Genomic DNA, 13,501 nt, shown 5'->3' with positions numbered 1-13,501 from the left:
TTTCTAATTACTCACGAAGATGACTTGCACTAGGGGAGGGCATACATTGCCCACCTGACTATAGAGACCCAATCATGATCCTATCCCATATACAAGTATACTTAGACTTTCCCCTTGAGCCAATCACAATCTTCCATAGGTTTTCTGAGTTTGCCACGTAGTATGGTGTCACATATGATGAATTTTTAGTATACTGTTGTTTTTCATGAGATTTTTTGAGATTGTGCAGTGCGACGTCCGTTGCACTCCCTGTTTTAGACATTTGACATTAAAACATAGTTATTTGCCAATTTCCTGAGTCGGTCTTATTATTTAGTTTGAGAAGTTATTCTCCATCCCATCCATAATACGACATGTTACCTTGAGTAAAAGAGCCTCTAGGGTTCAGCTTGAATAACCAAGGAGAAAGATTAGACCCCTGGGGTCACCACAGGTAGAAAGAGAGAGAGTGAGAGAGACAGAGAGAGAGAGAGAGAGAGAAGAGAGGAAGGACCGCAGTTGCACCTGGGAGGGTCAGTCAGTGAGAAAGGAGGACATCCAGGCCAGGAATCAGTGATACCCAGGTGATCATGGAGCCAGTTGAGCAGGATGGCATGGTTGACCATATCGATACAGAAGTAAGATTGAGAAGAATGAGGACAGAAGGAAGGTTGGAATCGAGGTTTGAGAGCAGGTCTTCACGGATGGTCAGGAGAGAAGTTTCCATGCTTCTGGCCGCTCTGAAGCCAGACTGATGGTCGTGGAAACAACCAACATATTCAGTGTGAAGGTTAAGCTTTTCCAATAATTTCCCCAAGAAAGGAGTAGTGGAGATAGGGTGATAGTTGACCAGGCAGGAGGGATCAGGAGGGGGTTTCTTAAGAAGGGGTGCACAAGGGAGTGCTTCAGCAGCGAAGGAAAGGTCCCAGTGACGAAAGAGTGGTTGCAAAAATTGGTCAAGGCTGGATCAAGGGTGTCAATGTGGTCCTTGATGGTTTTGGAAGAACAGGGAAGTACTTGTTTTAACAAGTCTTTGATAGATCAGACTTGTCTAGAAACATCATCTGGGGTGAACAGAGGAAAGGAGGAGAAGGGAAGAGGAGAAACAGCCACAGGGTGGGCCAGGAAAGGAGGAGGAAGATTGAGAGAAGGAGAGGCTGGACAGGATGTCCTGAGTTTTAGTGGCAAAGCCGATACCGTGCAGAAGGCCTAGGACGGAACAGGAGAAGTAGAGCCAGCAGCAGGAGATTGGCCAGCTCCTTTCAGTGAATAAGAGTTTGGCCGAGTTGTTAGATGCTGCAGAGAAGCTGACTGGATGTGTGTTCTCTTCCTAGTGAAGACAGAGAGTCTGTATTGCCTTTGGAGGAGGTAGCAGGCCAGTTTGTCAGAGGGTGTCCCTGTTGCCCTCCACTTCCTCTCATCCACCCTACACCTGTGTTTAAGGGTGATGAGGTCTGAGTTGTACCAAGATTTGCAGTTGGATTTGGGCTTCAAGCGGATCCTCATGACAGGGGCAAGCACATCAAGAGGGTCAGATATAGAGCAGTGAAGGTTATAAAGGGTTGTGTCAGGTGTGAGTTAGCCAGAGGTGCAGAAGGAGGAGAAAAAGTATCAGTGAAGGCCTCAACTGACACACGCTTCATGGGTCGGATGACCAAGAAGGTGGGTGGCAGAGATGGAGTTGGCTTGACCTGAGGGGTAGAGAGAGAGAGAGAGAGAGATGAAAGGAAAGCAGAAAGTGGTCACTCCAGGAGGGAGGGGTGGTGAGAGGGTTAGAGAGGGGGAGGTCTGGGGAGATCAGAACATCCAAGGTGTGCTCTGCAGAGTGAGTCGGGCCAGAGGGTTGAATAGAGTGTGAGAATCGCAGTGGTTGTGAAAGAGACCAGAAGAAGGACAGAAGCATCCAGGTGGATGTTGAGGTCTCTGAGGAGGAGGAGTTGAGAGGAAGAGGCAAGGAGGGAGGAGGCGAGGTCCGCCCACTCAGAGGGAAAGTCAGTTACATGGCCAGATGGCTGGTAGATAGTTGCCACAGTGAGAGAGGCCAGAAGAGAGAGAGAGCCTGCAGACCGGGAATTCAAAGGAGGAGTAGTACTGCATAGGAATGATAGAAGCAGGTATCCACTCCGGGAAGATCAAGGCTACACCCCCATGGGGACGATTGGTTCTGGGCATGGAGAGGATCTTGTAGCCATCAGGGAGGAGAGTGTCAAACTCATGACAGATCTGGTCATGAATCACATCTCGGTCAGACTGAGAACATCCAGGTCCATTTTTTCAAGGAGACAGCAGATGTCAGAGGTGTGTTTGACAACTGAGTGAGAATATAGGTTGGCAATGTGGAGCAGGTTGCCACCTTTGAAAGACTTCCATGGAGGGGTACAGGTCTGGGGTACACCCTTAGGAAGAGTAGAAGGAGCCCAAGGATGGGCAAAGGAGGAAGGAAGAGAGGGTGAGGTAGCCAATGAGCAGGAGGAGGATGCCAGAGAAGTGGAGGAAGAGGGAGGCAACAGGGAGGCTGGAGAAGCAGTAGAGGGTGCCATAGAGGTGGCAGAGGATGGAGGAGGCAGAGGCGCCAGAGAAGGGAAGGAAGGGACTGCAGGAGAAGAAAGGAAGTTGATAAGGCACAGGAAGCATCTATCAAAGAGGAGGAGTTTGGCCTGAGGACCTTAGACCAAAACAGTGCCATTAAGATACACATTAATGATGCTCTTGGAAGAGTGGAAGGGGGATAAGATGGCCTCCTACTGGTTATCACCATTAATGAGTGAAGAAGAAAAAGGATAAATCACACAGACCATATGAAGGGTCCATAGGCCTGGAGAGGAAACGACAAAGAGGATGTCAGCGAGGGTTTGTCTGGAGGAAGAGCTGATATAGGTATCAGCGATAGGGAGGCCTGGGTTGGAGATCAGGATATCCCCTTTGAACATTATCCTACCAGACTTAGTGAGAAGGACAGGATAGTCAATAGAAGAGCAGTTTGAGAAGATAGGCGAGACAGACACCATAGAGGATGCAAAGTGAAGGGGTGGGGGAATGGGCAGTTGAAAGTTGGGGGAACTAGGGTTGGGACACAAAGAGGAGGGGAGCAAGTAGACAGACAATGATAACTCAGAAGAGATAAATAGACAGTTAAGTTCAAGTGGAACCTAGATGGAGCAGAGGATACAGCAGACGGGCAATGGATGAAACCAATTAACAGAGCAGACGTCAAGGGAACCTGGAAGAAAGAAAGAGCACAACAGGGATGCAGGAAATATAATGGGAGAAAAGAACCATGAATAGTGGAACACCAAGTTACAGGACAATCGATCAAGGGGATTTAGAGGGAAAAAAAGGAGAGAAACAGCAGGAGTGCAGACAGTACGATGAAAAACAATAATCAGGACAACAGGGCGGCAAAGCAGAGCAGTCAACAAAAAAGACCAAGGTGAAGAAAGAGTACAACAGAACAACAGAATGCAGAGAATAGACAAAAGTACAGGCAAAGGGCTGGGAAGAGGGACAAGGGAAGGTGAGGGTAAGGGCGGGCCGGGCGAGCAAGGATGCATGGCCAATCAAAGAGAAGACCAGTGTAGGGTAGCAAGGGAGCGCACGTGATCAAGTATGCGCTACAACACAATCAGGGGTGAGAGAGCACCTGCTATCAAGAAAAGCGAGTGAGCCAAGTGATGAAAGGATGCACGGGAGAACAGGTCACCCAGGAGGTGAGTGAACAAGCGTGATCAAGAATAGCGACGATGCATGGGCATGAACACAGCCATGGGGTGAATGAGCGCACACAAATTCCAGGAACACGGGTCCATGTGTTCAAGAGCTGCGTGGGAGAGAATGCAGCCGAGGAGGTGAGAGAGCGCACGCGATCATGGATGGTGAGAGAGCCACATGATCAAGAGAAGCATGGCTTGCAGGTGTCCAAGGGGCGAGCAGGCACAAGTTGTCAAGAAAACACAGTAACCATGCGATCGAGGGATGCGCAGGAGAGCACTTAGCCTAGCAGGCAAGTGAACACACTCGATCAAAGATAGCAAGGGAACTGCATGATCAAGGGATGCGCAGGTGGCATGCAGCCTAGTGAGGGAGCAAGCCCATTCGATCAAGAAAATGAGGGATCCACGCTATCATGGGTTGCACGGGAGAGCACGCATCCTAGGAAGCAAGTGAACCAAAACAATCAAGGATATCGAGGAAACCACGTGATCACGGGATCACTGGCTAAATACAGTGCACGCCGTCAGTAAGAACATGTTTTCTAACTGTGGTAGAACATGTTTTCACTGAATGATTGAGAAAAGCTGTATGTGTGTGTCTCTGTTTATGTGCTAGCTTTATGAATATGTGCATCTACCTGAGTAAGTGTTCTGCTGGGCGCTGTGTGAATGATTCATTTGCATGTCACACAGGAGAACACTTTAATCATGCATGTACACACATTCATATAGACACATGCACAAATAGCAGTCACACACTCATACAGCTTCTTTTAATCTCGCACTCTTAACCTATAAGAGCACTTACTCACACATCCATAAACACATACTCCCTCTATCATACACAACACCCACCAGAACACGTACACCGACACACACATTCAGGGCCGAATTGCAAAGCTTGTGTACAATAATAATAGTGTCTTTCCATCACAGAATCATACTTTTCTTATTTTACATCGAACTTACAATTAAGCCATCATATACACATACACAGCATCCACACAAGCAGTCATGCACCCATGCAGGCTCTCTCGCAATCGCACATAATACCCACTAGAACACTTACAAAAACACACACATGCTTGATTGAAAGCCTTGTATAATATAATAAAAGTGTCTTTCCATTACGGAATAACAATGTTGTCATATTACATGGAGCTCACAATCAGGCCCTCATACACACATACACACATACACAGCATGCACACAAGCATTCCCGCACCAATACAACCTCACTCTCAATCCTACACAACGCTAACACAGACACACACATTTAGGGCCTGATTGTGAGCCTTGTGTAAAATAACAAAAGTTTCGTTCCATAACAGAATAACACTCTTCTTATTGTACATGGAGTTCACAATCCGGCCCTCATACACATATACACAGCATACAAACAAGCAGGCAAAGAACCATACAGTCTCTCTTTCAATCACACACAACACGTATACACACACACAAACACACACACATTCAAGGCCTGATTGCAAGCCTTGTTTAAAATAATAAAAGTGTTTTTCCATCAGGGAATGACACTTTTCTTATTTTACACAGTGCTCTCAATCAGGCCCTCCTACACACACACACAGCATCAACAGAGTCACACAACCATACAGCCTCTCTCTCAATCACATACAACACTTACACGGACACACGCATTCAAGGCCTGATTGCTAGCTAGTATTCGTGTACAAATACTAAACGTGTCTCTCCATCATGGAATGTCACCTTTCTTCTTTTACTTCAAGTTCACAATCAGGCCCTGATACACACATACAACAGCACCCCTGTGAGATCTTTAAGGGCTGACCTCACCCTTAGTCTCCCAATGACTCCCACAGAGCTCCATGTGAGTGGAGGCATGGTTGCTTTATTTGTCGGCCCTCACCCATGTAAACTGCTGTGTAGGGCATACGGGACACCAGCCATCTTTGCATTTGCAAATAATGTAAATGTTCTAGATTCTTTGCAAATGGAAATACTACGTTTGGATTATTATGGAGCAAGTTAAAATCACTCGCTCCATAATGTAAAATGTTATTTACATTCTTTTCAATTTTGCTTCTTTGATTTTTTTTTTTATTTGCAAGACCTGGATGGTCCTGAACATGTATGATTGGTGGGGGTGTAGAGTCCAAAGGCTTGCCACTCTACTGACCCCTATGGGAAAGCCTGCACTGTTCCTTTAATTAAGATTTTTAAAACGACATTATAAATGCTAGATTCGAAGTACAAATATGCAATGTGATGTAAGACTAAAAGCTAGCACTGGCTTAATAGTTCATACCTCACATATGACATCCTGACATCTCTATATACTCTACATCAGTTTTTAATACTACTTTCAAAATTATAACTTAACAAAGTAAGGCGTGTTTTTCATTGCTTCACAGAAGCATGCATCATGTTGACTTATGCAGGATGAGAATAATATGGGGCAATTTCGCAACACTTTTTTGGGCAGAAATGATGAGATGGGCAAATACATGTCGCCAATTGCATAAATAAAATGCATCCTATTGCAAAACGGCTTTTGAATGTGTGCATGAACACAATGAAGTGTCCTCTTTTATTCCCTTTGCAGATTTGCACAAATCGGGGAATGTCTGCCCATTTTAAAGCGCATTCCCTATATTGTGCTTTTAAATGTGTAGACACAAAGATACCCCACTCCCGCCCCACCCCGAGCCAGTGTGGGAGAGGCACAAGGGTATATGCATTGCATGACAGGGTAATTGCTGACCTTGTCATGTTTACTTTTTATTGTGGGACAGCAGCTTTATGGATCTTTGCTGTTCTATTTGTCTTTCTATCCCTCAAACATGCATATAAATGTTTTATTCTATTTTTAGTATTTCACAATTATAGGTCTTTAAACGGCTCTTCACAGAGAAATATGCTCCCAACACATGTGGGCCGGTAATACATTAGCGTTGGGAGCACACTCCTGACACTAATTTATGTACATTTATGTAAGGGGGCTGTGGTAAGGTGACTGGCGCAGTTCCAAAAATGGGGCGTCTAAATAAAGCGCATGCTCTGCTATTTTTAGGTGACACATTTTTCAACAATCTGGCTCATAGCTTTCATGTCAACGAAGCAGACTCACAATAAACTAGTCGGCTTTGTTATATTTTTCAATAAAGAGTTTTATGTGGGTTGTGAAATGCAACTGTGCAGTTCATAGTGAGTTTTGACTCAAAAGAGAAACAGTCTTTTCCCACTTCATTTCACAGTTATGCTTGAGGCCTTTGTGTACTAAAATAAATGCCAACTGTCCCCCTTAAAAGAAACAGAGACTGTGTGAAAATAATACAATGTGGACGTTGAAATGCAATTTTCCAATCATTTGCAGGTTTGCTGAGCAGTCCGCTACCCAGGTTTCAGCAATAATGTGTTTCTAAGCAAAAGATCCAGGTATAATTTGGAAGTGGGAGTATTTTACTCCCTGTTTGTTGAAGTTTGAAGTAAGGATGGATGAAAGTGTTCATTTCCATTGCGCAGTAAAATTGGTAGATTCCAGGCAAAATTTGCATAATCTTCCAATTTCACAAAAAAGTGGAATGTGGGACCTTTTCTCACCCCAAAAATACATTTTTCATTTTTTTGTTGAAAAAACAAATGTTGGGCTGTAAAAGGAGTGTTTTGCACATGTACATTTCTTTTTTGCCCAAACTGTTGTTTTTGTGTGTGTTGCGGACCACAAAACAAATGACATTTTGGGCAAAAACAACGTTTCTGCTGCAAACATAAATGCCAAAAGTATTTAGGGAGATGAAAATGTATTTTAACTCTAAAACAGGATGCCATTTTGTAAACCCTATTCTTTGCACCTAGTAATTTATGCATTGTAACATAACAGGGAGTGATATAGTACAGCCCCTTGCCGTGGTGGCACTTCTCTGCTTGTTCCGCAGGTGCAAACATATCTATGAAACTGTGTGGGCGGAAGTAAGGGGTAGGGCCTTATTTTCTGTTTGTTGCATTTTTTATTGGGAAATTGGGGTTGTTTGATCTCTTCTTTTCCTTCCAGTTGAAGAGAAACTTTAAAACAAAGCAAACCAGTCACCCAGAGAATGCACTGTTGTATGCCATTCTTGATCTTGCCAATGGGTCCCTTTTCCCTAAGCGATCTGACATTGAATGTGCCTGAATCGGGAGTCTAGATAGTAGTCTGTGTGTGTTTATCAAAACAGCACTATAAGGAACAAATAATCAAGTTCTCCCAACCTAGTGATTCTGTTGGTAGGAGTTCGAAGAGTGGAGAGAAGAACTGAGTGTTCAACCATGACTAAAGCGCAACAAAAATCAAGGAGACCAAGAAGGGAAGAACGTTTTGTATACCCAGCATATAGAAGAGAGTTAGTGTCATAGACAGGAGCATGCACAATCAGATAATGAGGACGGAACCCAGATTCAGAGTAGGTAAGAGCGATAAGTGATTAGGAGGATCCCATACTAAGACTTGCACAACGTGTTCTAGAAGTTTGGCAATTAATGCATGAGAAAGTGGATGCAAATTTGATTGTATGGGTCAAGTATAGGTTTTTTTCAGAATAGGGAGAATAGATGCATGTTTAAGTTCATCAGAAAACATATACAAAATGGCATTTCAACATCTTGGTTAAGGTTTTTCCCATTTTGCTGATTTGAGTTAATAGCGGCCAAAGTTAAGCATTCACATAACTTTGACTACTCCCTCAGCCCCCCAGTATGGAACTTGACAACATCATTGGGCATGATGTTATTGTCTTTGCTACAAAGAGCAAAATGAATTGCATCCCCGACTTTCTCAAATGTTTACAACAAATATAACATGCGTGTTCAGCAAACAAGTCACAAATTTCAGTCATTTGGTAATATGGGCCTTTTTTGGCCTGCTTGGGTCTGTTTCTTGTCTTTCTTCCTTCTGCAGTCAATACGAGTACCAACTCTGGTTGGTTGATATTGTATGTAAAAATGGTCTCTGTCAAGTGCTTTGGCAAAAGCACTATATCAACAACGCATCATTATCACAAGTGTATTGTCCCTAATTGAGGATATAATGCTCTGTGAAAATAACTATGTCAAACTATATTCTTTGTAAATCGATTGCAATGTGCACAGCGTTGTATAGGCTGTTCTTTTAATCGACTTTTCCTGGGATTTTAAGGCTAGCCCTGTTCAAGGTTTGCCAACAGATCCTGCTTGATTTAAATGCATGGATTGTCAGGATTGTCACTGGACTGAGAGCACTCTTTCGTTATAGCAGTGATATCCTCTCTGTGGCTTAACGTGTGATTTTTTTCTGCGGCACGGTAATCTACTTTCTTTTGGCAGAGGAGACTACTTGATAACTAATAAATTCATTGCCCTAGGAGCATGGTAACCCACCGATTTGACACGTCTTTTTTGAAAATACCATGTTGAGATTACAAGACCTGATACACGGGGTTTATCTGATAAAATTAGCCATTCCCAACAGCTCTGGAGCACTGCAGGCCTCAATGAATATAAATGTCATTCCGATGATCCCATAAATCAAGATAGCTCATGAGTGTGGCTGTTATAAAACAATATATAAGAAAGACCAACAGGATGCTAATATGCTGTCATGGTCCTCTTCTTTTTTTACTTTCAACACTTTGACATTAGAACAAATGGATTACATGCCAGTCATTTTCTTTTTTTTTTCATTTGGGCCTTCCCAATGCAGAAAATATTTTTTTTTAAAAACAGCATGTCCATTTGTCATCATAAGTCGACTACAGTAATATCCATCAGGGCTGTGCTGTGCATTGAACAGAAATAGCAGCCATTGTGCACCATCTGCACGCTGCACCTTCAAAGCGAACGTCTATTTGTAGCTGAGACTATAGCAGTACAAACAAAAGTGCATCAGGCGTGAAATGTTCTCTGTTGTGTTGGCTAGTAACTGTAATACCGATTTTGATTACAGTAGATTATTACAAATAAATGCCAAAGTTCCAACCGAAATGAAAACATAATATCTTCTTTTCACAGGGGTCAGCAGTGTTGGGTACACAATAAACTCCCTGGTGGAAGAGCAAAGACGTGAGAACGACCCATCTGCCTCACAATTTTGGATTTCAACTTCCACTTCCATGAGCAGTCTATCATTTGTTCACGCTGCTTGTCAGTAGCTTCTCAGTGTGTCCCCGCTGAGGTGGAGCATGTAGCAAAGTCAGCAGCTGGCAGGAGTTATGACAGCCCGGTGCCCTTTTATGGATTGAAGTTGGTGGGGCACCAAATGGCTGCTGGCACAGACAGTTACAGCTGCCTTGCCAGTGTAACTGCCTTCTGTTGCATTGTTTTCGTATTTTGGCCTTAAAAGCTTTCTGGCAACATTTCCGGGGACATGTGGAGCCTGATATCCAAATCAACATCCAAAGGAGCATTCGGTTCAATAGACGTTGTGTTATAGCGACCTGAAGAAACGTCCTGCAAAAGGCTTCATTTCACTAGAGAGCATGCAAGGTGCCATACAGCATGTTCTGGTGATTGGCTCACAGTGCAGTAATGAGAGCTGATTGGACACACTTTGTCGCAGTGTCCACCAGCGTATTATTTGGTGGCTTGTGAACATACACAGCTGCAGGCTGACTGAAGTCCTCTGGTCTATGCCAGGAGTCCATGGTCTATGCATTTTTGGCAGACCTTTCAGATGCATTAATGGAGCCTTTTTCATGTGGCAACGATTTTAGATTCTCTCTCTCTCTTTCTCTCTCTCTCTCTCTCTCTCTCTCTAGTGTAGGGCGGCAGTCGCCACCCTTTAGATTCTCTCTCTCTCTCTCTCTCTCTAGTATAGGGCGGCAGTCGCCACCCTACAGTTAAGGTGAGTCAGACTCCCATAGGAACCTCAAAAAAGTGAATTGCTAATAACTTTTGACTCATGCTACAGAACTGGCCGAAATTTTGAAGTCTATTAGGCTCACATGCGAAGTTAAGGCCTACTTCCCATTCATTTTTTCATAGTAAAAAAAGGTCAATTTTTGCCTGACCACGCAGCACAAACTTCTGGAGGGATTTTGACCAGTTCCAAAACAACTTCTGGACGAAGCGTTAACTTGAGGCCTTTTTGTGGTTATTGTGTTCAGTAGTTTTTTAAATATTTGATGGAGAAGGTGGTGCCCCCATTTCGAAAATAAATAGCTATATCTCGGTTAAATTACAAACATCTGGTGTTTTTACAAATGAAACAGCTGCCATCTTTGTTTTTGCTCGATGCGAAAGATAACCACGGCTATACCCGAGGATCTCAGAAAATGAAATGCTGGAAAACAGCCATTTGCAGGACAAAGAACATGCAAATCCCATCAGTTGGGGGAGGTAAGAGGACACCAAGGGAAATTCGGGAGTTTGGGGGTTGTAGGGACTGAGTTTGCAACACAAAGATTTTCTGTTGCATCGGCTATGGACAGAATAGCTGCAAATAGCTGATATTTGATGTAAACTGTGTCACGGAAACAGTGTGTGTTGTGGGGAAATGGGAGAGTGCAGGAGATGTGAGAAGGCCATCAGGGGAGTGGTGGGAGCTGGTATAGGAGAGTGGGATACTTGGTGAGGGACAGGGGGGAAGGAAAGCATTTATTTTCCAGTTATTTTTTTCTATATTTGTGGCTATAATATAACTAGAGATAGCCAAGAGTATCTGTACTTCCGTACCCACGGCTATAGAACAAAAATAGGTATTTTTACAGCTACATCAGAGGTGAAGAATCATTGGCCATGGTTGAAGGCCTTAGCCAGTGACCCAATAGGCATCCAGGTCTCCAATCCATACAGTAATTGGGACCACCCCTACTTAGCTTCAAAGCAAGGAAGGGGCCAGACCCTTCAAGCCATGCTGCATAATAAATGAGCCCAAGTCACAAGATAACTGGATGAGTGTCTCTCATCCATGACTGCATGGATGAGAGACAGTCCACAGTCCCAGATGCTGTGTGTTTTCTTAGTTTTAAATATCTCACAACACACTAAGAAAACACACAACATCCACATTATTTATTTTTAAACCATGCTACTTTCAGTCCTTGAAGGTATTGCACTCAGAAACACATTTTATGCCTTTTGCTGAATTACATTCTGGTATGTATAGTCTCCCGGTCAAGATGGGGGGAAATAATGTCACAATTGTAAAACATTTGCCTAACATAGTTCTATAAGGATTTATATATTTGAGTGACACTATTGTATGTGTACTTTTCAAGTTATCTTTATAAAGCAGAGCATTGTTGAAAGCCCGACATAGGGGTGAGTAGCGGAAATGATGAGAGAGCAAATATGCCATAAGTATTTGCCCACAATGTTATGTTATGTTATGTTATGTTACTTTGCATTTATATAGCGCCTTATGTACCATTGGTATGGTCTGAAGGCTGAACGCCCTTGGGAACCAGAGCTGGATTCACCAATGGGAGGGGGTGGGCGTTAATGGGAGGCGGGAGGGCACGGGAACCAGGAAATGGGTGCGGGAAGGGAGTGGGAGACAGAGGGGTTACTGAGGGGGCTGAGGGACCATGGATGCCACCAGGAAGCAGTGGAAAATTACACCCAACAAGCGGCTGCACTCACCGGCTCCAGAGGATGAAAAGAGCCGGAGTGGGAATGCGAGTCAGTACACTCGCAGCACCATGCTGGATGCACCAGTGGGAGGGGGTGGGCGTGACCGGGAGGCGGTAGGTCAAGGGAACCAGGAAATGGGTGTGAGGAGGGAGTGGGAGACAAAGGGGTTACTGAGGGGGCTGGGGGACCACAGATGCCACCAGGAAGGGGTGGAGAATTACACCCAACAAGCGGCTGCACTCACCGGCTCCAGAGGATGGAAAGAGCCGGAGCGGGCACGCAAGTCAGTACACTCGCAGCACCACGCTGGATGCACCAGTGGGAGGGGGTGGGCAGGAACGGGAGGTGGGAGGGCAGGGGAACCAGGAAATGGGTGCAGGGAGGGAGTGGGAGACAAAGGGTTACTGAGGGGGCTGGGGACCACAGATGCCAGCAGGAAGGGGTGGAGAATTACACCTAACAAGTGGCTGCACTCGCCGGCTCCAGAGGATGGAAAGAGCCGGAGCGGGCACGCTAGTCAGTACACTCGCAGAACCACGCTGGATGCACCAGTGGGAGGGGGTGGGCAGGAACGGGATGTGGGAGGGCACAGGAACCAGGAAATGGGTGCGGGGAGGGAGTGGGAGACAAAGGGGTTACTGAGGGGCCTGGGGGACCACGGATGCCACCATGTGGCAAGAAAGTTTGTAATCCTGGACATTGGTGCAGTTATTTGACCGTGATTGTGGCTGCTTTTCAAGGAACAAATAAAGGACACATGTGGGGGAGTGCGGACGCAACCCCTTAGGTTTTTAGAGGTTGGAAAGCTTGCTGAAGTATGTGGTTACCAGGATTTTAATCAGGTTGTCATGTTCCCAGTGCAGACGCTTACCCACAAGCCCACAAGCACTCGTTTCCTATTGGGATGGATTTTGTTTTCCAGGGAATATTTCACAACAGATTGCTGGGTTTAAAAGGTGAGCTCTATGTATACTTTTCCAGCATATTTATTGGAACATTTCCACTCTCAGACTATTTTTCTGGTGTTCATTATTTTTTTTTAAAAGTCCAATGCTATTTTGTCTTGCACACTTTCTTTTAAAATGAAGGTCCATTGAACTGCATTTGTATATTTCACTTTAAGAGATATGTTCACTTAATGTACATAAATTCATGGGGGCCAGCTTTTGATTTTCGCTATGGGGACACAAGTACCTGGGCATATGTTATTCTTGCAGCCGGTCATTTTTTTCACTTTTCCATGG

This window comes from Ambystoma mexicanum, chromosome 2q (assembly GCF_040938575.1).
Source record: "Ambystoma mexicanum isolate Mex_15411 chromosome 2q, UKY_AmexF1_1, whole genome shotgun sequence".
NCBI classification, from domain to species: domain Eukaryota; kingdom Metazoa; phylum Chordata; class Amphibia; order Caudata; family Ambystomatidae; genus Ambystoma; species Ambystoma mexicanum.
Note: the sequence above shows the minus strand (reverse complement) of the source record.